This window comes from Oreochromis niloticus, linkage group LG23, assembly GCF_001858045.2.
Source record: "Oreochromis niloticus isolate F11D_XX linkage group LG23, O_niloticus_UMD_NMBU, whole genome shotgun sequence".
Lineage (NCBI taxonomy): Eukaryota > Metazoa > Chordata > Actinopteri > Cichliformes > Cichlidae > Oreochromis > Oreochromis niloticus.
In genome coordinates, this window is record NC_031986.2 from 23505341 (window position 1) to 23530150 (window position 24810).

Genomic DNA, 24810 nt, shown 5'->3' on the forward strand with positions numbered 1-24810 from the left:
ATGGGCGTAGTTTTATATCTCTGTAAGAATAAATCTATATATAATAATAAAATGATAAAAGAATAGACTGACAGTAACTCGCTCTGTCTCACTTGTTATTGCATTTCTGACTCCAAAAACATCAGCATATCAAAGCAAAGATGGTAAATTTGGGGCTTTAAATTGGGGTTTTCTGTGATGTCACAGTGGCCATCCATCTTTTAGAGTTTTAAAGATTTAAAAAAAATGAAAAATGCAAAAAAAAAAAAAACTTTTAAAACTGCGACTTCTTCATATGAACAAATTGGCTCTAATTTAGAATTTATTTAAAATTTTTTTACCCTTTTTTGTTTAAATTGCTTCATTTAGCGCACACGTTGTATTTCTATTTTGGCACTAACTGTCTTCCACACATTGCTCCTCGGAGCAGAGAGCAATGGAGACGAGGAGGTGGTTCAGTAGAGATGGGTGGGGGAGTCCAGAGCTCCAGCTGGTGTTTGGCTAATGACGCGGGATCAGGTGGAGGAAAAGCTCCTTATGGAGGGGAGGGGGACAGAAATACTGTGACAGGGTGGTGAAAGGCGCACTCGCTCCGCGGACAGCACATCAGCACCGAGCAGCAGCAGCAGCAGCTGTTAGGACGGCTCCAGACTCTTCGTACGGACTTCATCCCCACTATCTGCTCCATCGACGGGCCACCAGCCGGTTCCTGCTCCCCGTGTGGGTTTATGTTTGAGGAATCGCGCCACAGGAGGCGTTAAAGAGGCTTACTCCAGGTAAGACGGATTCCTGCTTTTTAATCTGCAGGTCAAGTGTGCCAGTTTGTAAGGTTAACAAGAAGATCCCAGTTTACAAACTTCATGTAAAGCGGAAAGAAAATGCGCAAACTCTCTGAAGAATCACACATCTGTTTATTACTGCTTATTTATTTTATGCACAACCCAAATAGGAGAATTTTTACCACAGTTTGCTTACTGCCCCCGCCCCTCCACACACACACACACACACACACACACCTTGAATCCATCGAAAATATAGTAACTATTGTAATTTACCTTTAAAACTCTGCCAAATGATGCTATTCCGTGTGTTGCAGTGGGAGTGAACATGTTTATCTACTGACATTTGATATAAATACGTTTCATTTTAAAATTTCTTTACACCTGACAGTGAAACTGCTGCCTGAGGAGCACATGTACACCTTTCAGTATGTCTGTACACCTGCTCCTGTGTGTTTTGTAAGTGCCTGTTTGAGAAGACAAATGGTCAAATTTAAGTTTTTCCTCCAAAAATAATCGATGCAGAAGCAGATGTAGGACAAGAAAAGAAAAGAAAAAGATCCGTGAAGTTTCTAAGGCACTTATCGAGTTCATGATATTGAGGATGGGGGCTGAGCATTCAGTTTACTTTAGTTATTATTTTAATTCACTTTTAATACAGGTTACTTTAATTAAGTGCTCTGACTTAAAATGGTTGTTTTCTGCCCATTTTAAATATCTCTTGCTGTGGTTTCAAGTTTGACCTTTTGTGATACCACACAGTTCAAATATCAAGTCTGCTTCTTGATCAAAAAACCATCCAAAAATAAGAGAGATATCAATGAAAACCATTGTCTATGTACAACAGAAGTGTCAAACCTGTGTCCAATCTGGGTCACTGGGTGACCTCACAAAGTGTGAAAATTCATTAATTACAGACATTATCGGTACGACACTCCACCTAACACCTGCTGTGGTGATGGCAGCGGTGCTTCATCACAGTGAAAACATCTGGAAAGTTACGATTATTTCTAGGATGATGTAAGTTGTTTCAAATAAAAGATGTGAAATACTTCTGTTTAGTTTCAACAAAGCGAGGGCTGTGTATCTTTCCTCTTTGATCTGTAATCGTGTAGTGCATGTAATGACAGCTGTGTCACTGAATGTGGAAAGACCTTGACGCATTCTTGAAAAACGCACTTATTTTTTAAAGACATCTTAGGATGTTCCACCGTTTTATGAATAATTTAATGGGAAATCTGACCTTCTTGTGATCAAATTGGGCCCTATGTGCCCGTGTTTATGTGCTATTGAAGAGTAAGGTTTCAGCCAGAGGTAAAGGAAAATAAGCAGCGCTGTAGTAAAATTAAATCTGTAAGCATTTAATTCAAGTTGGGGTTCATTTATTCAAGCTTTATAGACATTTTGTACATAAATAGTTCAGGAATAATAGGAAAACCCCCCAAAGATTTCTGTTAAATAAAGTAAGACAAACTCATTGCCTTCAGTAGATGCCGGTCAGCTGTGCTCGTGTCACCAACAAGGATCTATTCAGGGCTCAGGAAAATCCCTGAATTTTAGCTGAAAGAGTCAATTAATGTAACCTAAAATCATTTGATCATCATTCCAGCTTCTAAAATGTGTCACTTTGTTGCTTTACCGTTTGTTTTTTTAGTCTAATGAACTGAACATTTGGCTTTCTTAGTGTATTAATGCTGTATTAATTCTTAGATAACCATTAACTGTGACTTGGACCTTGGAAAGTTGTAATAATTAAAGTCAGATCCTGGAGCAGGGGAGAAAACAAGAGTGACATTTCAGAACGTGAAATCGATGCTTTTTAAGATTATTCTGCAGACACCCAGCTCTGTGTGAGCTCATCTCTGCCCAGTAAACCCCTTGGCCCTTGTGACCCCATGTGTTATAACAGATAAGAATGGCAGCAAGCATGCATTCAGCCACTCCCACAACAATGATCCGTAAACAAGATGTTTTCTGAGGCTTGTTCAAGATCAGTTCAGTTCCTGCATTAAGAGACAACTGTACACAGGGATTCGGAAGGACGAAGGTCTGGGTGCAGTTTCGTTCAAACACCGTGAGCACTTCTGTTCTTTTCTCCTCTGCCCTTGTTGCAAATGTTTAATCACATCGCCACCTTCTTCTTCTCTGAAAATTTTTGTCTGCATAAAGTGGGCATTTAAAGTCAGGAGAAAGTAGATCTTGTCATGTCTGTGAAGGTTCTCGGTCATCCAGGTCATCGTAGTCAAAGGAATTTGCAAAGAAAAGCATCTGGACTTCTTTAAGTTGCTTGAAGACGTTTCACCTCTCATCCGAGAAGCTTCTTCAGTTCTAAGGTCAAATGGCCGAAAGTCCCAGATTTAAACCCAGTGGGAGTATCCCCCCAAAGAGGGACAAAGGACCCCCTGGTGATCCTCTAATCACATGAGCCAAGGTGTGAAAGCGGGTGTGGTACCTAATCAGCCAGGGTTTCGGGTGAGCTCATTGTGAAACCTGGCCCCACCTTGTCATGTGAATTCCTGAGGTCAGATGGCCCAGGATGTGAGTGGGCGTTAAGGCGTCTGGGGAGGGAACTCAAAACTGGATTATAGATGGCAGACAGTTGGTGTCGTAAACCACCACCTCTGTTCAAAGATGGTCGCTCACAGTGGACACAGTGAAGAAGCTTCTCGGATGAGAGGTGAAACGTCTTCAAGCAACTCAAAGAAGTCCAGACGCTTTTCTTTGCAAATTCCTTTGACTAGATCTTGTCATCTTCTCTAACTGAAACTTCTAAATGCAGCTCAAGTATGGGAACAGAGGGCATTTACAGCATTTATAAAGTCAGTAAAAAAACAGATTGAGCATTTGTATTTTTGTTTAATCCTTACATTGTTGCCTTTCAGACGTGTCTGCACTCTAACTAACTGATTTGTAGTCACTGGGTACCATCTGCACATACCTGGAAATGCTTTCTAATGATATTGTGAACAAGAAGCATGTATAACATGAAAAATATTGAACCTACTACAGAAAACTGTGGAGCTCCGTAGCTAATATTAGTGTTGGAGGAAGACTTTATAAGAAAGAGAACCCTAACAATCAGATCATCACCTTTGAGCAGGACTGTATTTGGAAGTCCCCCAGCAGCCTGAGCCTATAGCAGCTTAACTAAAGGATGGCTCACGGTCACCTGATCCAGCCCTAACTGTAAGCTTTATCAAGAAGGAAAGTTGTAAGCCTAATCTTCAATGCAGAAATAGTGTCACTCTCCCGAATCCAAACTGGAAGTCTGAGAGCCAAGTGATCTGTTGGGATAACAAAGCACTTGACCTCAAAGTAGCAAAACAGATGAACTAGTTTTTCAACATCACTCTGAGACAGTATTTTTAGCAATACAGCACAAATGGAAAGAGCATTTACAGATTTGGTTAGTTTGTGAGTTAAAGACACGTCTTGGTCAGAAGTGACTCCAAGTTGTTGATGAATCCCAATCTGCTGCACACAGCAAAGGCAATGATGGAAAAGATTTTCAGGTTTTCCAAGTTTTGGGAGATCTAATCAAGTGTGCAGCTTTTTTTCTGTAGTTTTTGCGCCATCTACATTTGGGTCAGTGTTGTCCTGTACCTGTTTTTATTCAGAAATTGCTTTGCTCCACAGTGAAATCCTCCATTTGATTTGGAGATTGAATGCTTTCAAGAGAATTATGTATTAAAATGGATGCCTTATAAAAATCAGTATAGATTTAAGCAGAGCAGAACTCTGACGAAATAATGGGAACAACCCATAGTGTCTGACCTCTAACGTTTATACCAAGTTAGCTTATTGATCCCAGCTGGAATGATCTGCTAGGCTGCTGTCTGCATAATCAAACTCAGTGACTTTCCTCTGCTGTGATGGGTGAAAATACATGATCCACTAACTGGACTTTGGGCCGTGCTGCTGATATTTTATCCATCCATCCATCCATCCATCCATCCATTCATCCATCCATCCATCCATCCATCCATCCATCCATCCATCCATCCATCCATCCATCCATCCATTTGTTTTCCGCTTCCTCTGGTTTTTATGCACCAGGTGACCTGAAACCTGTTAGGGGTAGAGTTAGAGTTAGCACCTTAAACTATTTGGAAAATCGGCTAAAATTCACTTAGGAGACAAGAATGGCATCCACCTACCTTAATGTTAAATTTGTTTAAATTATGATCATGAAGGCATTTTAGTTTTGTGTTTAACAGGAAAATATTAGGAGGTCAGACACAGCAAGTGACTCATGCCTATTAATGACTATTCATGAGACCTGCCACCATACAAGCTTTGACTGAAATTCATAAATACCACTGTAGTCACTATAATTGTTGTTACTGACATCAAAACAGCTACATATAATATACTGCACTTTGCTACACCATCAGGAAATGACAGTCTAGAATTGCAAGGACTCTGAATTGGGGTCCTGGACGGTGGTAATGTTGCTGTTTATAAAATAGAGTTTCCATTTATCTGAAAATAAATTCAATGTAAAAGAAAAAAATGACAAAATAAAACTAGCGAAAGATAGTTTCAGAAGATACTAAGAGCTTCTCCAAAACCAGGTCTACTTGAAGTAAAGTGCATGGTGTATGTAAACAATGTTAACAATCACATATAATGATGACGAATGTGCTGGGTAATGTAGCTTCAAAATGATGTCACAATATTACGAGGAAGTTTGCAATAGTGATACTTCTGATGGTAGAGAAAAACGATACCGGCATTAATTAGCGGAAACAAAATGAGGTGCTTTTTTTCCAAAATAAAGTAACTTAACCATGTTACCCTGCATGCAAGTACTGATTAAAGCTCTGCTTTTCCACCATGTGACCATGTCAGTAATTTCCATTCAGTATTTACTCTCGTGGTCATATGGAGTACAGCTATCGAGTGCTTTTAATTCGTTTACATTTGGGTAGCAGATCACCAGCTGCTAGCGTCTTGTTTTTTGTAACATGGTTCTGCTCGATGATGGCTATTTGCTTGTGAAGTGGTGAAACAGGTTTGTTGTTTCCACCTTTAGTGGGAGCAGTTTTCTGCTCAAGTATTGAGTTTTGTTCAAAATTGTTTTAATAGTTCCCTTTTTTTCCTACTAAACCGTCAATGGAGGCTCACACGCGGCTCTCACTCTTATTCATGACTGAGCTTGTTGTTATGTATGCCAGGGAAGCTACAGACTTGGTCTTATAGCGGATGGTATTATTTGGCAAAGCCCTAATTATATTAATGATTACCAGGCTTATGATACTGTGTGGTATATTACCATATTTTTTGGACCATAAGGCGCACCGGATTATAAGGTGCATTAAGTGAAACAAAACAGTCAATAAGTCAAACTTAATGAACTTATTCTTCTTGCTTCCTCCACTTCTGTATCATTGATTAATTAATGTTGAATTCTCTCGCAGCTGCTCTATTCCCATGTTGTTGCAGTATATTAATGACTAACCTCGTATTGTGGATGGATTATCTCAGTTGTTCTCCTGACTGAAGTTTGGTCCGTTTACAGCATCCTGCCATGCGATTGCATTTGTCCATAACCATCGGGATCCCTCACGTTAACTTTTATCAAGTGGAAAAAGTTGGCGTTCATCCTCCAGCTTCACTGTTTATGTTATGCTAACATAGCAGTGTCGCTAGCGATCATGTAGCACATCATTATATACCAGATAACCCAACTTTAGTAACCCTACAAAAGTCACTGATGTTTATTTTTCTGTCTTCATTTGTGTTGGAAGTGATAGCAGAGCTGTACATTTAAATTTTTTCAGAAATCTCTCAGTCAGAACATGGTATATCATGATTAGGTGGAAACTAGCGAGCTAACTTCCTGCTAACTTCTAAGTCTGTTAAATTTAATAAATTATGTTTTCATGGATGCCTGGATATTAAACTTAATTGTTACACCCAGTAAAGCAGCAACACTTATCATTTTATTAAAGATGAAAGAATTTAGACAGTTTTTAACTCTCAGTGATGCTGCAGTGTTCGTTTGACTTTGGGACCCGAAGGGGACGAAGTTTTGGAACCAGATTACTCCGGGAGGCTCCTGACTACGGTAGCTGTAACGCTCCAACAATCCATCAAGCAGTGCGGCTTCGTAGCTTAGCAAAGTCGTACTAAAACATTTTTTGACAGATTTTTGAGCGCCATGTACCACAAAATCAGTTAAAAGTCAGTAAGCACAACCAGAATTCATACATAAGGTGCACCGGATTAAAAGGCGCACTGTCGATTTTTCTCAAGGCACAAAGAGTATATTTTTTAGAAAGTAAATTGATACATTTTATTTAACGTGATTTTTTTTGCAAGTGGGTAAAAGGCAACGTGGATTTTAAGAGTTTAAGAGCCTTCATCTGTCCTAACAGTGACTCCACCAGTTAGCTTTTTTCTTTGATTGCTGACATAATCGCCTTTTACACTGTTTAATGATTCATATGTCCATACATTAAGATGGACATATGAAGATGAACCACAGACTTACCTGAACTGCAAGGTTATTCTCCCAACTGGCAACCAAAGCCTGACAAACGACACCTATTCTGTTATTTTCCACCTCTAAATGTATTATTGATGGACCATACTGAAGTAGCTGTGTTATTTGCAGTTTAAAATGAAATCTTGAAAAGAACCAAACTCTTTTCCACAATAGATCCCAACCAGCCTCACGAAGACAGAAGAAAGATTTAATTTTGAGGATCTAAAGAACCTGAAAGTATGCCAGATCTGTCATTCAAACTCAGATGCTGTCTTCCACTCATTCTCTGTCTGAAACAACCTGTTTTAGCTCTTTCCTCTTTGAGGCACTTCTTCTGATTGGCTGACACTATTAAAGTGAAAGTTTGACCAGCAGGCGGTTCTGATATGGCAAGAGATGGCCATATCAGGGATACCCACTCTCTGTGACATTAGAAAAAAAAGAAGAAAGAAACAGCAGCCTAAAGCCTGAGCATTTGGCTCACAGGGATTAGTTGTACAGTCGCTGACCTTGTTATTTAAAAGCAACGCAGGTTCACTTTAAAAGTATTTTAGAGGACTGTTCTGCTTCCAGAAAATTGGACTGTGCCCAAGTTTCAGTGCCCTGAAATCTAAAATAGTGTCATGAAGTATTCAAATTTGTTGATTTAAGTTGTGTTATTACCTTTTTCAGTTATTAACTTTGCCTAAATAAGTTTAAGACCTCTGAATCCTGCGTGGGAAACAACAAAACCACGAGAGCACACACTGTGTTTAAGGCTCTCAGCTCAGATTCAAGCTGTTTCAAGCAGACTCCAATTTTCTGGCTGTTCATCAAAGATTGCTGTGGGATTGGGTCAACATGGACATTCAGGATTATATAACGCTGAACACCAAACATAACATGTGAGTTCCTGTGGATCGAACGCCCCTGTCCATTCAGATCTATATTTCCTTTGTGCGTTGCCCAAGGCACTGTGATGGTTTGGTGGGAAATTGAAACCACAGAGCAGCGTACATCCTCCAGATAAGACTTATCACTGCACATGACAGTTAGAACCGTGGTCACAGAGTGACAGAAACATGTTCTTGTACTTTACAGGGATGTGAACACAAATTGAATCCTGGGAGGACTTTCAGGTCTCTACTTTGGCTGTTGAAGGGTTGGCATTAGTGCTTGAGCAGCTGTCATTTACAGGCTGTTCAGCCTCTGGTGTCTGTTCACTCCAGCGTTGTCTGCAGATCAGCGAGCAGAAAAGTGACAGCCGGCATTAAAGCCAGACTATGTCATTGTGGCTCGTGCACTTGTGTTTTAAAGAATTTACACTTGACTTATTGTCGGAGCGGGTCAGTGATTTGAGGATTTTCTGTCTCGGTCTGAGTTCAACATAAGGCAGCCAGCTAATCCCATACGCTGTGGAAAAAAAGCTGTTTAGAAAAAAATAAGAAGAAAAAAGAAACAAGTCATGTTACTCTGATTAATCTGTAAATGAAATGCACAAGAATCAAGAACTGGAAAATAAATATATAAGGCAGCAGCTCTCAAAAGGGTGAAAAATATGGAGCGCAATTAAAGTCTTTCTGGAACAAACTCTCAACGCTTGGCAGCCATCTTGGTAACACCTCTGGGCAATTATTTTGAAGCTTCTATATCAGTGGTTCCCGAACTTTTTTTGCTAGGCCCCCCTTTCACGATGTTGCAATGCTTCAACCTCTGCATTTGTGTGGGAGCCCATTATGCTAGCAGTGTCTAAGCATTCCTTTTTTTTTTTTAGTCATACCTCGCCCCCCCTGCAATGGCTCTGTGCCCCCCCTAGACATAAAAACTGTTTGTGTAGAATCATAAGTTAAATTAGATTTTAAAAAACAAACCTTAAAAAAGTGACTTTGCCCAGAAATAAGATTTAAAAAGTTTTTTTTTCCTTCATTAAGGTAATTTTTGGTTTGTAAGTGGCCCATTATTGGTGTGCAAACAGTGACATCATCATTTATTTACTATCGCTGAGGAAGTGTCTACACATATTTCACCACTAGACCTTCACATCAGCACTGATACTCCAAATATGTGACAACTGGGGCGATCGTGGCTTAAGAGTTGGGAGTTCGCCTTGTAATCGGAAGGTTGCAGGTTCGAGTCCCGGCTCGGACAGTCTCGGTCGTTGTGTCCTTGGGCAAGACACTTCACCCGTTGCCTACTGGTGGTGGTCAGAGGGCCCGGTGGCGCCAGTGTCCAGCAGCCTCGCCTCTGTCAGTGCGTCCCAGGGTGGCTGTGGCTACAACGTAGCTTGCCATCACCAGTGTGTGAATGTGTGTGTGAATGGGTGAATGACTGGATATGTAAAGCGCTTTGGGACTAGAAAAGCGCTATATAAATACAGACCATTTACCATAACTAACCACATGGTGTTAACTTGCACACAACTTTGGTGACAGTGTAGGATCAAGTGAAGAAGGCCCTGGTTACACAGGCCTACAGACTGGTCCAGGATCACCTCATAATCATGGTCGCTAGGTAAAATGTTTATTCCTGGGCCGGTTAGCAAGAAACTCCTTGAGATTGCTGATCAGCTGAAACGTGCAACACAAACTGGAAATACAGACTTCAAAGTAAAAGCTGAGTCTTCTGAAACGTGTTTGATAAAACATTCATTATGGGCGTTCTCTGTTTCCAGCTTCCTACTAGTACTTTTTGAGTTTTACTACTGCTTGATGATTAGTAAGCAGTAAGTGTTTGCACACAAGTCGGCATCTTCATTGTAAATTACTGGCAAACTCAGCACCTCTTTGCAAGACGATTTTACCTAACAACAGGCAGCAGCCTTCAGCAAACACCCACCAACTGATTGGGAAAGACACATTTTTCCTTCGTCACCACTGGTTGTATAGCGCCCAATATGGCAGACTTTTTCTTAAAAGTCTCATCTTTTAAAGCTGTTGCAGGATTTTCCTCTCTTTAATCAGAGGGCTATATCACAGCTTCTGTGTGGATATATCACTGAAACAGTGAAGAGCAACCTGACTTTGAACTTGTTATGCACTTGTTATAAAAATCAAGAGATGCACGATCGGCTGAAAACAAACCAAAATGTGGTTTGTGCCAGGGGATGTGATGTCACTTGTGGCGTGAACCACGACCACGAGGGCAACAGCAGCGGGTAGGACGAAGGCTTTACTCTCTCTGCGGTTTTAACTAAAACCATCACCAACAGGGGGCAGAATTTCACCAGTGTGTGGTGGGTAGATGCTCGCCTACTACCACCTCCCTACCACCCACACTACCACACTACCACCCACCTCCTTTGTTGGGCTTTTGTTGCTCTTTAAAAGTCATCATGCTTTTGTGCCTTTGTCAGGTTTGATAAACCGGATGGCACAGTGATACATAAACTTGTGCTCCCTTCTTTAAAGTCACTACACGTCTATTCAGCCCATATTTTCCTGCTTGTGTGTCTGGATGTAATTAGAAACTTAATTTTTAAAGGTCAGCGCCTCGCCTGTGGGGAGCACCGCGCCGTGACGAAGCAGCAGCAGATGCAGTAGCCCTATTCTTTTAAAGTAGGAGATAAGGTTTATTTTAAATGGCTTTTTGAATGTCCGCTGCAGCCCCTGACCACTTTTATAAGCTCACAATCACAGGTTTGCACAGACACAGCAGCATGGAATCATTTAATTGTTTTTTTGTGTTGCTTTGTGTCTCACTGGCTGTGTACCTGCATGTCATCAGAATGAGAGGATGAGAAACACATAGCAACTTGCCACGTAAGGAGAGTTATCTTTTTCAGTCTTCATGACAATGCCAGGTCGGGGTCCGTGGAGTCAGCACTCCTTTGATCTTCTTTGGTCTTCAAAGCTTTGAGGCGTGTTTGGGCTCATTATCCCATTGCATTCTGAATCATTCTTCACAAAGATGCAAACCAGAGGAATGGTAGAGTCTATTTGACTTTAATCTTCCCACCAGCATGTTTCACTCTGCATTTGATCCCCTTAAGACTGGGTGAGTAATCGGGTCTTTAATTTCACTAACGATTTTCCCTTCTAATGAAACTGAAAGCGAGATAATCAGGATTAAAAAAAAAAAATTCTTTTTTAACCACAAAGCTCTCAAAATTCTCAAAATTAGCCTGCCAAAGACTCCAATCTGTCCCACTGGACATCTTTGGAAAATGTGAAAAAAGACATAAATTTTAGACTTTTAACTGTATTTTGATACAAATAACACCTTGTCCTGCTCACCCACAGTAATTCATACTACAGTAATAAGAGTAAGAGACAAACAAGCAAACAATAGGAAAGTTCTGATTTATAATAACAGGGATGTCTAGGCAATGAGCTACAACAAGTCTTTCAGTAATTTTTGACATTTATGTCTTACAATTTAAGCCCAAGGAGCCGCGCTGACACATTTATTTCATTTACTACAGCAGCTTTTCATTATCATATCATAAAACTGAGGCATACTGTTGAAATACTGTTGCACTTGTTTTTCTAGTGCCAAGATATCTCAGGGATTAAATGTGCAGTTTAACTACTTTACACTGACAGAAAGGGGAGTTTCACCAGTTAGGATCAAAGTGCGCTGCATATGGCTCCCAATGTAAAACGAGTCTGACATCCCTGATCTAGAAGAAAGTTTCTGTATGCAAACCTGTTACATATGGTACTCTGTGTGTGGAGCATTGCCATAGGTGATGGTTGTCAACTTTCCACAGTGCTCCCTTTGTTTCTCCTGCTGCTACCTGAGTCTCTAGTTTGCTGCCACTGCAAGCGCCCTACGGTAAAGGCCCCTTCAGAGACAAAAACACCTGTTAGCCTGACCTTTTTGTCCCCATCTACCTTTGTTTTTCTTTAATTCATCATTTAAATTATACCTGAATTTCACGCAAATTCCCAGAAAGGATGTGTTTTTAAATGTATCAACCTTATTAAATAAAATAATCCTTATGCCAAATAAAATGTTAAACTGAAGATAAAAATATTCAGATAATTATAATTATGATCTTTGCGATAAGCCAGCAGGTTCTTGTGTTATTATTCTCTTTCTCTGTATTGCCTCTGACTGGGATTTCGTCAAGTACAGTGAATAATAGTTAAGTGAATTATGTTAAAAGGAATTTTTTTCTCCATAATTCACCGTGAAATGCCGGTTCTTGGTATTTAGCCTTGTTTTCCCTTCTGAGAAAAACTTTAAGAGAAGCCGCTCGTCCTCGGAATCTGCTAATAGACGCTCACATTTTACTATTCACTGTTCTCTCTCTATTTATTTCTATCTTTATTAAGATATGACAACAAAATAACTAAAGAAAGGAAATGATACCTGACTTCTGTGTGTATACATACACACACATGCGGAGCGTATATCCTTCTACACATCCCTGTAACACGTGTAACCAGAGTAACAAATGAAGCAGTTTCATCCTACAAATTGAGCATAAAGTTCAGAATGTCAACAGAGTGAAGCTCAACCTTAATCCTCTTCAGATCAGCTGATCTCAGTGCCTGCCCACATCAGCTGATTCTCTTCAACACATCCCATTGGTAAATCTCACACAGGGAATACTATTCAAGCTGCTTTTGTCACAGTCCCATGCTTCTGTGTTGTTTGTCACTTTTCAATTCCCGTTTTGTTTTCAGTAGTGCTTTGGACACGTTACATTTCAGTTTTTTGTAGTATTTAGAGAAATTGTGATTCAGTGTTTAATTAATAAACTAATAAATAAAAGCTTATTAAATGATCTACAGCTGGGCTCTAGCATCTTTGCCTGAGCCAAATTGGGTATTAGGAAGAATTCAATGATGAGTGGACCAGCAGCTCCTTTAGTTTTTAGCACCTGCAGCCCGAGGGAATGACTGCTTTCACTGCCTGGGTTCTCACCGCTCAATATGTGTGAGTGCAAACAAGCAAAGTTACTTTAGAGGGCTGACTCACAACTCTGCTCTGAGCTGGTTTCCTATTTCCTGCATGTGTATCACTGCAGTGGTTTGTGCAGAATGAAGATTGCAGTGTTTGGAAATGGAAATATCAAGTTCAGTTTGATAAGAAAGCAAAGACGGAGAGGAGACACGGCACATGCTATTCTCCTCTGATTCTTCTCTGATTTCCTCTTCTTCTTTTGCTGCCATGCTGCTGATCACCTGTTTGCATAACCTGTGCCTGCTCCACCTGCATTTACACCTGATTGTCTTAAATGACAGACTCTCAAGCTTTGTTCTTTACCTTGAAATGAGGCTTTACTCTGTAGGTATTTAGGGGTAGTTTAGGGGGGAAATGAATGAATGTTTAGTGTTATAATAATTAACCTTCAGATTTTCATATAAATCACACTGATCTGCTCTCTTTCTGTGTCTGTGGCCCTGGTCCAGAGGAGAGAATATGTAGAAGTGCATAGAGGTGAAAATGAATATGTCTCATTTAAGGTAATCTTTTCCTGTTCTTGTTGGCCGAGCTTCATGAAATTCTTCTTTGTAAGATGTCCTTAAGCACAAGTAAACCTGGTCTCACAAGCTTTCCAATCAACGTTCATGAAAGTCTTTGCTTTAAGAAGAGCGTTCATAGGGGGCCTTCAAAATAAAAGTCTGCCTAAGTTTTGCATTTTTAATGAAACGGTTTTGCTCTAAAGTGTGATTTTCCAGGCTGTTTGAATGTGAATACATCCACTGGACACTCAACAAAATTGGGAGTTAGCTCAATAACAGTGACTTTCAGAAGATTATAAATCATTGGCGACGTGATTTATTTCTTCCCCGTGGAAGTGATCAATTAGTGATCAAATGCAATACTGGAATGAAAGTTCATGTGTTTATATTTCAGATTCCATGAGAAGGGGCATGGGTCATATATGTGTATCATCAGTTGTTTTGGTAAACAGCCTGTCTCCACAGAAACCGGGAAACCGAGTCTTGTTTTCGGCTATCTAAGGGAAACCTTTCATTTTTGTGACAGTAGAGCTACTGTGGAGCGGCTGCTGGCTCTGCGATTGCCTTTCTGTTTGTGTTCTGTGTGCTGTTTAATGTTCTCAACAGCTTGAGGGCTCATTTATCATCTGTGGTCATTTATTTTTCCCAAAGGCACGTGTTCGGGTACAGATCTAAAAGCTGGAAAGAATGGTCGTCTTGTTATAAAGCGGAAGAGACACGTGCTAGCACTGGCTTTTGTACAAGTCGTTTTTTTTCCCGAAACTCCAGTAAACAGTAACAGCTGCAGGAGACCCGAACAGCTGGGTGAAATGGGAGCAGTCTTTTGGAATTTTTATATTATAATATTTTGGGAGAATAAAAGCATTTCAATTTAACTGCCAGCATAAAAACTACAGACCATAATATAGATGTTTTGCTTTCTTAGAGTGGACATGATTACAGGCTCAAAGCAGTAATTGTATTATGTTTTGGAAATGATATCAGTGATCGATGATCAATGATATCTTAGATCATAGTATTGTAAATTGATTATCCTAACTAAGTTCTCTGACATTAGTTATCAACATGTTTACTTGGCAACTAAAAATAGTGCTCAGCTTGGCAAAGAACCAGGACTTGTTACAAAAATCCTTGTTCCCATTCTTTTAGTTGAATCTATGAAAACCACCAAAGATAACTATGTTTGACAGGCAGGCACAATAATTTTGTGCCAACAAATTGATTTTCAAAGAGTCATTAGCTGCCAGCTTGGCATAATGTTAGTCCTTAAAAATTTAGGTGAGTGGAGAACAAAAACAAAAATCCAGCAAAGACCTGACACAGGACCTGAGAGATGCATCTGGGTCTTCAGTTGATCATCTACTGTTCATTGAAGCCTTATCAGAAATGGTCTCATTGGAAGCGTGGCTGTCAAGAAGCCATTCTTAATGAAGGGAGACAGGGAGAAAATGCTGAGGTATTAAAATTGAACAAGAACTGCACTGCAAAAAAGTGGCAACAGGTCTGATGGAGTGATGAGGAAAGAGGTACAGTGAGTGTCTACAGCCATCAGTAAAACACGGTGGAGGCTCTGTCATGGTTCATGGTTAAACAAATGATTGAATTAAGAACACAGAGATGTACCATCACATCTTGATTCACCATGCAATACCATCTGATTAGGAATGGCTTCATTATTTAGCATGACATTGATCCCAAACACTGCCAATGCAGTAAAATCATACCTGGATAGTGAAAGTCAAACTCTTTTTTGATTTTATATACATTATTTCCATGTATGCGTGTATGTTTCAGTAAATCACAGGATCCATTTTTCTTGCTCAAGACTTTTTGCATGGTATGATACTATATATGTTGACATCACCATGGGAGTCTACAGAACCTAGAGTTTCACAGACTTCCGTATTGCACACTTTTCAGGTAAATTGAACATGTTTACAGTCTGTTTTTTGTTTCTCTTGTTTTTACAACAAATGTGAAATTCTTTTCAACAAATTCACAGGTTTTGCACTTTTATAAAAAATCAATCGTTTTTGTTTGTAAAGTCTATAATTCTGGGCACTTCAAATAGCAGGTTCGGTGCCAACTAAGTCGATAGCCATCCACTGGGTTGTGTCTCGGCTAATTGGCATTACTTAACTTATCTTCTCAACCATGTCTGTGCTGTTGGTTCCTTTTGGAGCATGTTAATGCAATTATCTGACAATTAATATGGCTTGCTCTGCGCTTGATTGAGGTTAATTGTACTAACAGACAATCCAAGAAGCTTTTGCTCCATTTTAGCTGTTGCATGCCTTTGAAAGGACTTAGGATTGACTTTACTCACCACACATTGTTGACCACAATTTGTTTTGATGCTTCCTTTGAATTTCCGCAAAAATATTTCACTTACTCCTTTATTCTCTAGCACAAATTTCTAGCTGCTGGAGCATTTGGAACAGTCTAAAAGTACAAAGGTTCAGAATTCAAATAGTGTGACCCATGTTATGAAATAAGCATTCCAGCAACAACACCTCCTGTTTGGCACTAAATTGTCGAACCACTATAATCGTGTTTCGCACCACCAGACATCTCTCACTTGCAGCTGCCAAGTTGCGATTTCATCGTATCTGTTGAGATGTATGTTAATGTCAGAGGGTGAGCTAACGACTTAACTTCCTAAATTGATAAATAGTGTTTTGGTGTCTATTTTTTACAACAGAACCAAGATAATCTGATTTCGATTCCCCCTGTCCAGGAAACTTTTTAAATGTATAACTGGATCATAACTACCACATGAGTGGTCATTAAACCAATCATGCACAGAGCCTCCACATGCTCTTGTGCTGAATTCTTCAGAAACATAATTAGATTTCATATTTTAAGGTCAACAGCATGTTCTGGGGAAAATACACAATTATTTTTTCCCTTAATAAGATAACAATGGTCATATTATGTACTCGACTCCACAGTCCATGAGTTTGTCTCATGTTGCAGAGTCTTTCTCTCAGCTTACGAATGGTAAATGAACTACTAGATGTAGAGTGATTTCCTTCTCTCAGAGGCGCGTGTTTTTTTTAACAACAATCCACTTTCACAGCGTCTTACTGTCTAACTTTTAAGGCCTATATCTATCACGCAGGGCGACTAACTCCGCCTCGTCTCCGCTAATTGGCATTACTTAACTTATCTTCTCAATCGTGTTTGTGCCATCGGTGCCTTTTGGACCATTTTAATGCAATTACCCAACAATTAATATTGCCGGAGGAGCTGCAGATCAAACCACAGAGCTCCTGATTAGCCAAGGCCTAGAGCAGGGAGCATTAGCCATGCATTTTACAATTGTGATTTTAAAAAAACAACAAAAAACCCCCAACACATTTATCCACCTGTGGCATTGATTTCCATTAAATAAGGCATACATGAAATACAGAAAAAGCAATAATTTTTCCTTTTCAGCAATGCTGTACTCTACAACATGCTTCATAAAGTTCATAAAAAACTTTATGTTGCATCAAACCTTAGCTGATTTAAATTTGGCCAATCTCCCAGTCAAGGATCTCTTCTCACGCACCCTTGCACCATGTTTTGATCATTTGAGGTCCATTCTCATAACTTCTTGATCAAGCTACCTCAGGTTACTTCTGCCCGAAGTAACCTGATGCTTATAACAGAGATAGCACCTTTTATGGATGAACTGAGCTATAACTGATTACGTGTTGCAACTGCAGTCTCCCATCAACAACTTAATTAATGTTTCCTACATAAGGCTGCAGAGTGGAAAATTAATTTTCCACTTATTGATAGTTCTGAAAAGAAGAGACAGCATAGTGACTGACATTGATTTTACCCAACCACAGCAGTCGAGTGACAGCTTTGCCAGGGATACAGCAAGACCACTTGGACAAACCTGCATTAGAGCCAGTGAGGAACTGCCTTCGAACTGTACTGTTGAACTGTATCGTTTCTAACAGCCACCGAAGGGGGAATTACCTGGTTTCAAAAACAAGTCAGATTGTGTAGAAGTCTCTCATAATTTATGACTTATTTCCTGATAATGATGATGATCTATATTTGTCACACTTACATGTTTCAGTTCATCAAACAAATTTTAATTTTGGACAAAGATAAGCCAAGTAAATACAAACTGTAGTTTTTAAACGATGATTTGATTTATTAAGGGAGGAAAAAAAGCAGTCTTAACGTATCTTTTTAAGGTCATGCCAAAGTCTCTCAATTGGATTTAAGTCCAGACTCGCTCATGTGTTTTGGATCATTGTGCTGCTGCATAACCCAACTGTGCTGATGGTCGGAAATCCTCCTTCAGGATTTTCTGATAGAAAGCAGAATTCATGGTTCAATCAATTACAGCAAGTCACCCTGAAGCAGCAAAGCAGCCCCAGACCATCACACTATCACCACCATGTTTGACTGTTGCAATGATGTTCTTTTTATGAAATGCTGCTAGTTTTATGCAGAAGTAATGGGACTCAAACCTTACAAAAATTTCAGATTTTGTTTCGTCACTCCGCAGAATATTTTCCCAAACGTCTTGGAGATCATCAAGATGTTAGTGGCAAATGTGAGATGAGCCTTTGTGATAATTTTGGTCAGGAGTGAACTCCAATAGTGACTGATGTTTACTGGGTAGGGTTGTCTCCTTATCTTTGAAAAACATCAGGTTTTGCAGTGAATTTAGAGCCCAGATATCCAAGTTCTGTAATAGAGTTGGATATTCTCTAAGGTCACATTAGCAGTCAATGGCACATTAAACTTGTAATAATTTATTTTCACTTGAAACAGGTGTCTACTTTGAAGCACAAAGCAGCAGCATCAAAGAGCTTTTCTGTAGTTCGGGAGCATAAATGAAGAGCAGTGGACATTCCTCAGTTTGTGCAGGACCTGTGGGCTAAACCCCAAACAGTGAGCCAGAAAAAGACCAGTTCAGAGAGTCACATGCATTGAGTTCATTTGGCACTTTTCCCCCAGGCATTTAGATATTTTCTGTGTGACAGGAAGCTGTAAGTTAGCTAATTGCCCAGCAGTAATATGAAGAAGATCGAAAGAAATCTGCTTTATAAAAAAAAAAGATCCATGTGACTGATTAGCTCACAGCGGACGTGAGGATTCTCTTTGCCGTCACAATTTTTTTCATTGAAACTGAAATGATGCTTGTTTTTCAGTGGTAATTATAGTTCACTAGTGTGTAGTGGCAGACCGGGCAGAGATGCTGAGTCAAAAGATGTAATATTTTTTGGAAAGTCTCAGAGCCCATCTAGCAGCTATAAATCAACGCCACAAAAGTAAACCAAGCACAGAACAAAAAGACACAAGATGATCACAGAGAGAAATGATATAAACTGACCACAACAAGATAAAAGAAATGTCACAGAAACATAATAGTACCACAAATAGTTGTTAAAGGACACTAAGAGATGCAAAAGAACTAGGCAGAAAATACAAAAATGACCACAAATAATTTGAAAAACACACAAAGACGCACAAAATGACTTCAGAAAAATGTGAAATAACCACAAGTAAATGGAAGGAGACCACAGAGACACCAAATTACTCTAGAGGGATACATATCAGGCAAAAAGCGCAAAGGAGCTACAGAGAGACTCCCAGTGATATCAACTGACCACAACATGAAAATAAGATTAAAGAAACATGGAGTTTCAAAAAGACACTGAATAGACACAAAATGACAGCACTGAAATGCAAAATGACCATAAAAATGCCAAAGACATAAGGATACAAAAGAAAATTCAGTGATATATAAAACAACCACAATTAAATTGCAAAAGACCACAAAAAGTCACAAAATTAAAGCAAACCAACCACACAGAGTTGCAAAAGAGACACAAAATAACTGCAGAAAGACTCAAAGTGATATAAACTGACACAGCAATGCAAAAAATATTCTAGATTTGTTTTAAAAAGACACACAAGAGACAAAAATAACTGCACAAAAATGCAAAACGATCACAAACAAATTGGAGAAGACATGGAGAAATGAAACACAAACCAGCCACACAGAGTTAAAAAGACACAACATTAGCACCGAGCGAAGACTGAAAGAGATTATGATGGACATAAAATAACACAGAGTTTCTAAAGGACAAACTCTGTACTACACAGAAATGACAAACGACTGCAAATTAATTGAAAATGACAAAAAAGAGACGCAATGACAAAATTACTCTAAAGACACACAAAGAGTTGCAAGAGAGACTAAGAATGACTGTAAAACAGCCACAAAGCGACACAGATGTAAAAGCTGGTAAATCACACAGGCAAGTACACCTGATACACCAGCAGGTGAGTCAGCCATTTATGAGGATGGTTAAACTCATTAGGTTTGCTTATTTTATGCATTACAAAATTACTGAGCGTATTGCACTGCACAAACAGTTCCCCCCTGTTGTTGGACTTAGCACTTAGCACCAGCATCAGGTATGCCAGACACACCTTGATGGGTATGAGACCACAAAAATATAACTTGAGTTATATTTTACTCCTATATAAATATTCAAAAACTCATAAAGAAAAATGTTAACTGAAGTTCTAACGAGGTGGTTTTTTTAAACCCCAGCCTGCAAACCAACTGAATTGCAGCAAAATAAAAACACAAAGAGCTTATTTTATCACAAGTGTTAGCCCATTAAATCCCTAAATACAGAGCATGGGGTATGATTTTGGGGAACATAAAATCTGAATTGCAGTCTGAAGCTTTTAAAACAAGTGTTTGGTTTTTTTTGTAGGTCAGATGTTTGGTGAGGGACGCCTTGGGATTAGAAACCTGCAGCGGAAGTTTGCGTGCTTGCTGACGTGGGTCAGTCTGAAGGACGAGACACTCTTTTTTGTGCTTTTTGAGGCGGTCGTGTTGCGCTTTGTGGCGTGTCAGGGTGAGCCGAGGCTGCCAGATAAAACCCAACAAGGCCTCGCAGTAATCCTGTGAGATCAAGGCGGGGATTATTCACTGTGATTGTTGTCTTAGCGCTGGAGGATGGAGCTGAGCTGCTGCTATTGTTGCTGTTTGCGTGTCAGTTCTGTCGTCTTTGCCTTCATAAGAGCAGACTTTAAAGCCCCTAAGCCCCCGTGTGGCTTCATTAATGTCACACAGGCTTCACCCAGTCATGATGAGGGAGGCTGACAGATTTATTTATACTGTTTTCGCCTGTTGTTTCATGTCTGCTGTCGCTGATGCAGGTTCATGCCCATACAGTTGTCAGCAACAGGATGGTCCAGAAATTCAGTCCAAGCCTAAAGCAATAATCAGCTACATGTAAGGGTCAACTATGAGCAGTAAAAGAAAGGCAGAGGGAGGTGGATAACATGGAAAGAAGGAAGGCAAGCTTAAACGTGACAGGTAAAAGGATTTAAAAGAAGTAATAAAAAGAAATAAGGAGATGGGGTGAAAACAAATGAAGTAAAAGTACATAAGGGCAGATGAAGAGGAAGAGTAAACAGTGTAAACAATATAGGCGGAAGAAGGAAGGTAAGAAAAAAACACTGAGAAAAGAAATGGATCCAAAAGATCAGAATAAAATTAGGGACACAAGGAAAAAACAAAGAACAAACTAACAGAAAAATATGGATGGTATGAAGGAAAGTAGAAAGTAGGCATTAATGAAATGAGAAAAACAAGATATGAAAGGAGCAAAAGGAGACATGGAGTGGAAATCTGGGACGTGTTAGGAAAATGAAGAAGAAAAACATGACAAAGAAAAAAATTAAAGAGTGTAATGTCGCTGCATCCACCTGCTGAGGGGAACTTCGTGGTTTTTTTCTACAATTTGCAAAGAGAAATAAACTTCACAGTCAGTGCAGGTAATCAGAAATGAAGAGGCTTGTAGTTGTTTGACAGGTAACTGCCACCACATTTAGACCCTGCAAAGTTCCCGAACTCCTGAAAGAGTTCCTGGAAAAATCTGCTTATGGTCACTTTAGCTGATTCTAGGAAGCTGCAGCTGAGCAGTCCTCAATAGTTCCTGAGCGCCAAGAAAATCCAGCATTCAACCAGCTTATTAGTAACTTTAAACTACAAGCCTTTGGTTTTCCTACTGAAGACCCTCACTGTCAATAGAAAGACATAGATATGACAGAAAACTTCTATTTGCCCCTCGATCTGAATGACACACGGCATGTCTTGAGAATGACATCAGCCCCTTATGTTTTTATCTCTGCAGAGAAAACCACCAAAACATATCAATAAATCCAATCTCCTGATCCTTCAACAGTGTGTGTATATGTGCATCTATGACTTCTTGCACATGCTCAGTAGGCTCTGAGGAAACAGTTCAGTGGACTAAGCCGATTAAAGTAATGAGCTTTCAGCAGACCCTCTAACATCTGATATCGTTGATGTTATTGAACACAGCAACCTAAAGGTCAGTGTCACGGAAACGATATGTTCTCATAAAAAAAATCACGTTTTGTGAGGGGACAGGTCTAAATACTGCAGGACTTTATTTCTAGAAACATCAAAGTCCCTCCAACAGTCTTTTAATCTTTCCATCCAGATGGTTTGACTAGTCTCTGAGGATTCTGGTGACAGTAAGTACTATTAAACCACTTTGTGGGTCATTCAAACATTGCAGGGTTATTCACTTTTAGAAAGATAAATAAGATCTGATGTAAGCTGGAGCTAATGAGCATCAGCAGTTGTTAGGGTTATAGAGGAGAACAAAAGACAGCAACTTGGAAATCATCCAGAATTTGAAAGTGAATTTACACCAAGTTTTTGTCTTTTTTAATGTTCAGAAGATATGTTTGTAATGCAGCTTTAACTATTTGGAGTCATATTTAAGCCTGAGTTAAGAAGTCAGCTGACTTTCAGTCATGTAATATTGGCTGTGGGAAAATGAACCCATCAGACTGAGCCGTAAAATAAGAAATTGTCAGTATTTTACCTTACACATGGGTAAAAATCCCTCAAGTTTCAAAACACAGTGCCAATATTGTAGACCTAATATCCAAAAACATGTCCAATATCTGTTCTGTTAAGGTTGTTTTGTCAGTTTAGTGGGTAGTCCAGCTTTCAAATGCTAATTTGAAACAACCAATTTTGGATTTTACAGACCAAGGTCTAGTGCCTAGACTTTTTTCTCTCTAAAAAAAAAGTACAGCTTCAGCAACTCTTTCTGGTTTACAAACAAAGTTACTAAATCACCACTAACTAGTTCAGAGAGACGCAGTTTCTTGCTGGTTTTCACAGACAGCATAATATCCACTAGTACACCACTCTCCAATTATTAGTTATTAGTAAACTTTGGGCCTCTCTCCTCTAGTTTGCTTTTTCTCCAATCTCTCTTTGCTCACTTTCCTTTCCTCTCACCATATGGCTGAGGCAGTTCTTCTCTCATCGTAGCAAAGTAGGTTGTGTGATTTGGGGAATTTATTTCTAATGCTGTAGGGTATTTACCTGACAGTATAAAGGACTTTGAGATGATTTGTTGTGAATTGGCATTATGGAAATGAAAATGAATTCAACCGATTTGAATTACCCATTTCTCTTCTTTTCTTCCCTCAGGCTCCATGTACATGTTGGCATTGATTTATTGGGTCTGGGTCTGTCAAAAATGTTGATTTCATACAAATTAGTTCACAGCCTCAGATCCTTCGGTGGGTCCTTCAAAATGTCACAATGCAGTCATGGAACAAAACTACGTGCCATGCTTAAATAGCTTATAGAGCCACATTTAACAGCAAAAACTTGAAGTAATGATACAGAAGTCAAAATAAAATTATAGTAATGTAGTAGTACAAGTACTATAATAATAGCTGGCAGATGCCTCTCTGCCAGGTCAGACAGGTATATTCCATTAAAGTTGGTGATAACATATGGTCTGTTAGAGAAGGTGCTTCACTCCTAACCACTATCTGCAGTAAGTGGTGCAGAGGGTGGTCAGGATTATCCATGGTGGATAACAGTTTTTTGCTGCACACATTGAAGGATCTCCAGAGGAAACAGAGCTTTTCAGCCTCATTTTGTATACATTTTGGTCCAACTGTTCAGCCTTATGTTAACATGCATGCCCCAGTACTTGCACTCCTCCACCACATTAACATCCTGATCACATTTATAAGCAGATGATTCCTCCTCGACCACTTCATGGTGCTCTCTTTCTCCTGCCCATCACTATTACGTCCAACTAATGCAGAATAGTCGGAGTATTTCTGTAGGTGGTATGACCCAGTTATGCAAAGTGAACAGGAATGCAGGCAGCATCACCTGCACTGCACATGACCAAATAAGAGCGAATTGTTTTCTGTATGACTTTAACTGTATCTCACTTTATTGTGGGGGACTGTTGGCCCACTCTTCTTGACCTGAAGGCTCATTGAGGTCTGTAGGCAATTTTTTATGCACAGCTTGCTTAAGGTCGCACCAGAAGAATCAGGTCTGGCTGAGGTATGGAGCCATTACAACACCTCGATTAATTTTTTTCAGTGATTCTGTTGGAGATTTGCTGCTGTTCTTGGGTTCATTGTTCTGTTCTATGACCAAGTTTCAACCAAGCTTTAGCTGGCGGTCCTTAGAGATGTCCTTACATTTGACTCGAAAATAGCTTGGTATATAGAGGGGTCCATGGTCAGTTCAGTGACTGCAAGGTGTCCTGTGTTTGGTTTTCTCCCAAAGTGGTGCTGTGTGAACAAACATCTCCCTTTTGGTCTTGACTCTCCAAAATATATTGCTACAGAAGTGTTGTGGTTTGTTCAGATGGAACTTTGTAAACCTAAACCATGCTACCCTGTTCTTTTTAGATAGAAGAGGCTTTATCCTGAAAACTCTTCCAAACAAGTGATGCTTATTCAGTCTTTTTTAAATTGTTCTGTCATCAACTTGAACATTTCCCATCCCAGCTGAGTCCTGTAGAGTCTGAGTTGGGTTTTTGGCTTTTCTCTGTGCATTTCACAGTCTGATACTGGGCTGAATTTGCTGGGATGTCTTCTCCTGGGAATCTTGTGGCATTGTGTTACCAAACAGCTAAATGCTACACATGAGCAAATGGCTAAAGTATCTGCTTTTACAGAGGGTCTCACACTTGCTGATGACCAGTTAGTCACTGCATAGAATGCTAAAAAGTAAAGAGTAAAGGCAATTACTTGGATTTATAATGATTAAAAAGGGACAACTTTTCTTATAAATTCGATTCAAAAATACGTTGATAAAAAGTAAATTTTA

The 24810-nt window shown here is 39.5% G+C and overlaps 1 protein-coding gene across 2 annotated transcripts in view; it reads left to right on the forward strand.

The window, feature by feature from the left end:
* The first annotated feature begins 395 nt into the window (after nt 1–395).
* Nucleotides 396–24810, forward strand: part of crfa4 (cytokine receptor family, class I receptor 4) — a 52133-nt gene continuing 27718 nt past the window's right edge. Inside the window, exon 1 of one of the 2 annotated variants that reach the window (XM_005459179.4) lies at nt 396–755. The gene's annotated coding sequence lies outside the window, so the exon portion shown is untranslated. Of the gene's footprint in view, nt 756–2737; nt 2833–24810 lie in introns of those variants that run through there. The other variant, XM_025903182.1, reaches the window with a different exon arrangement.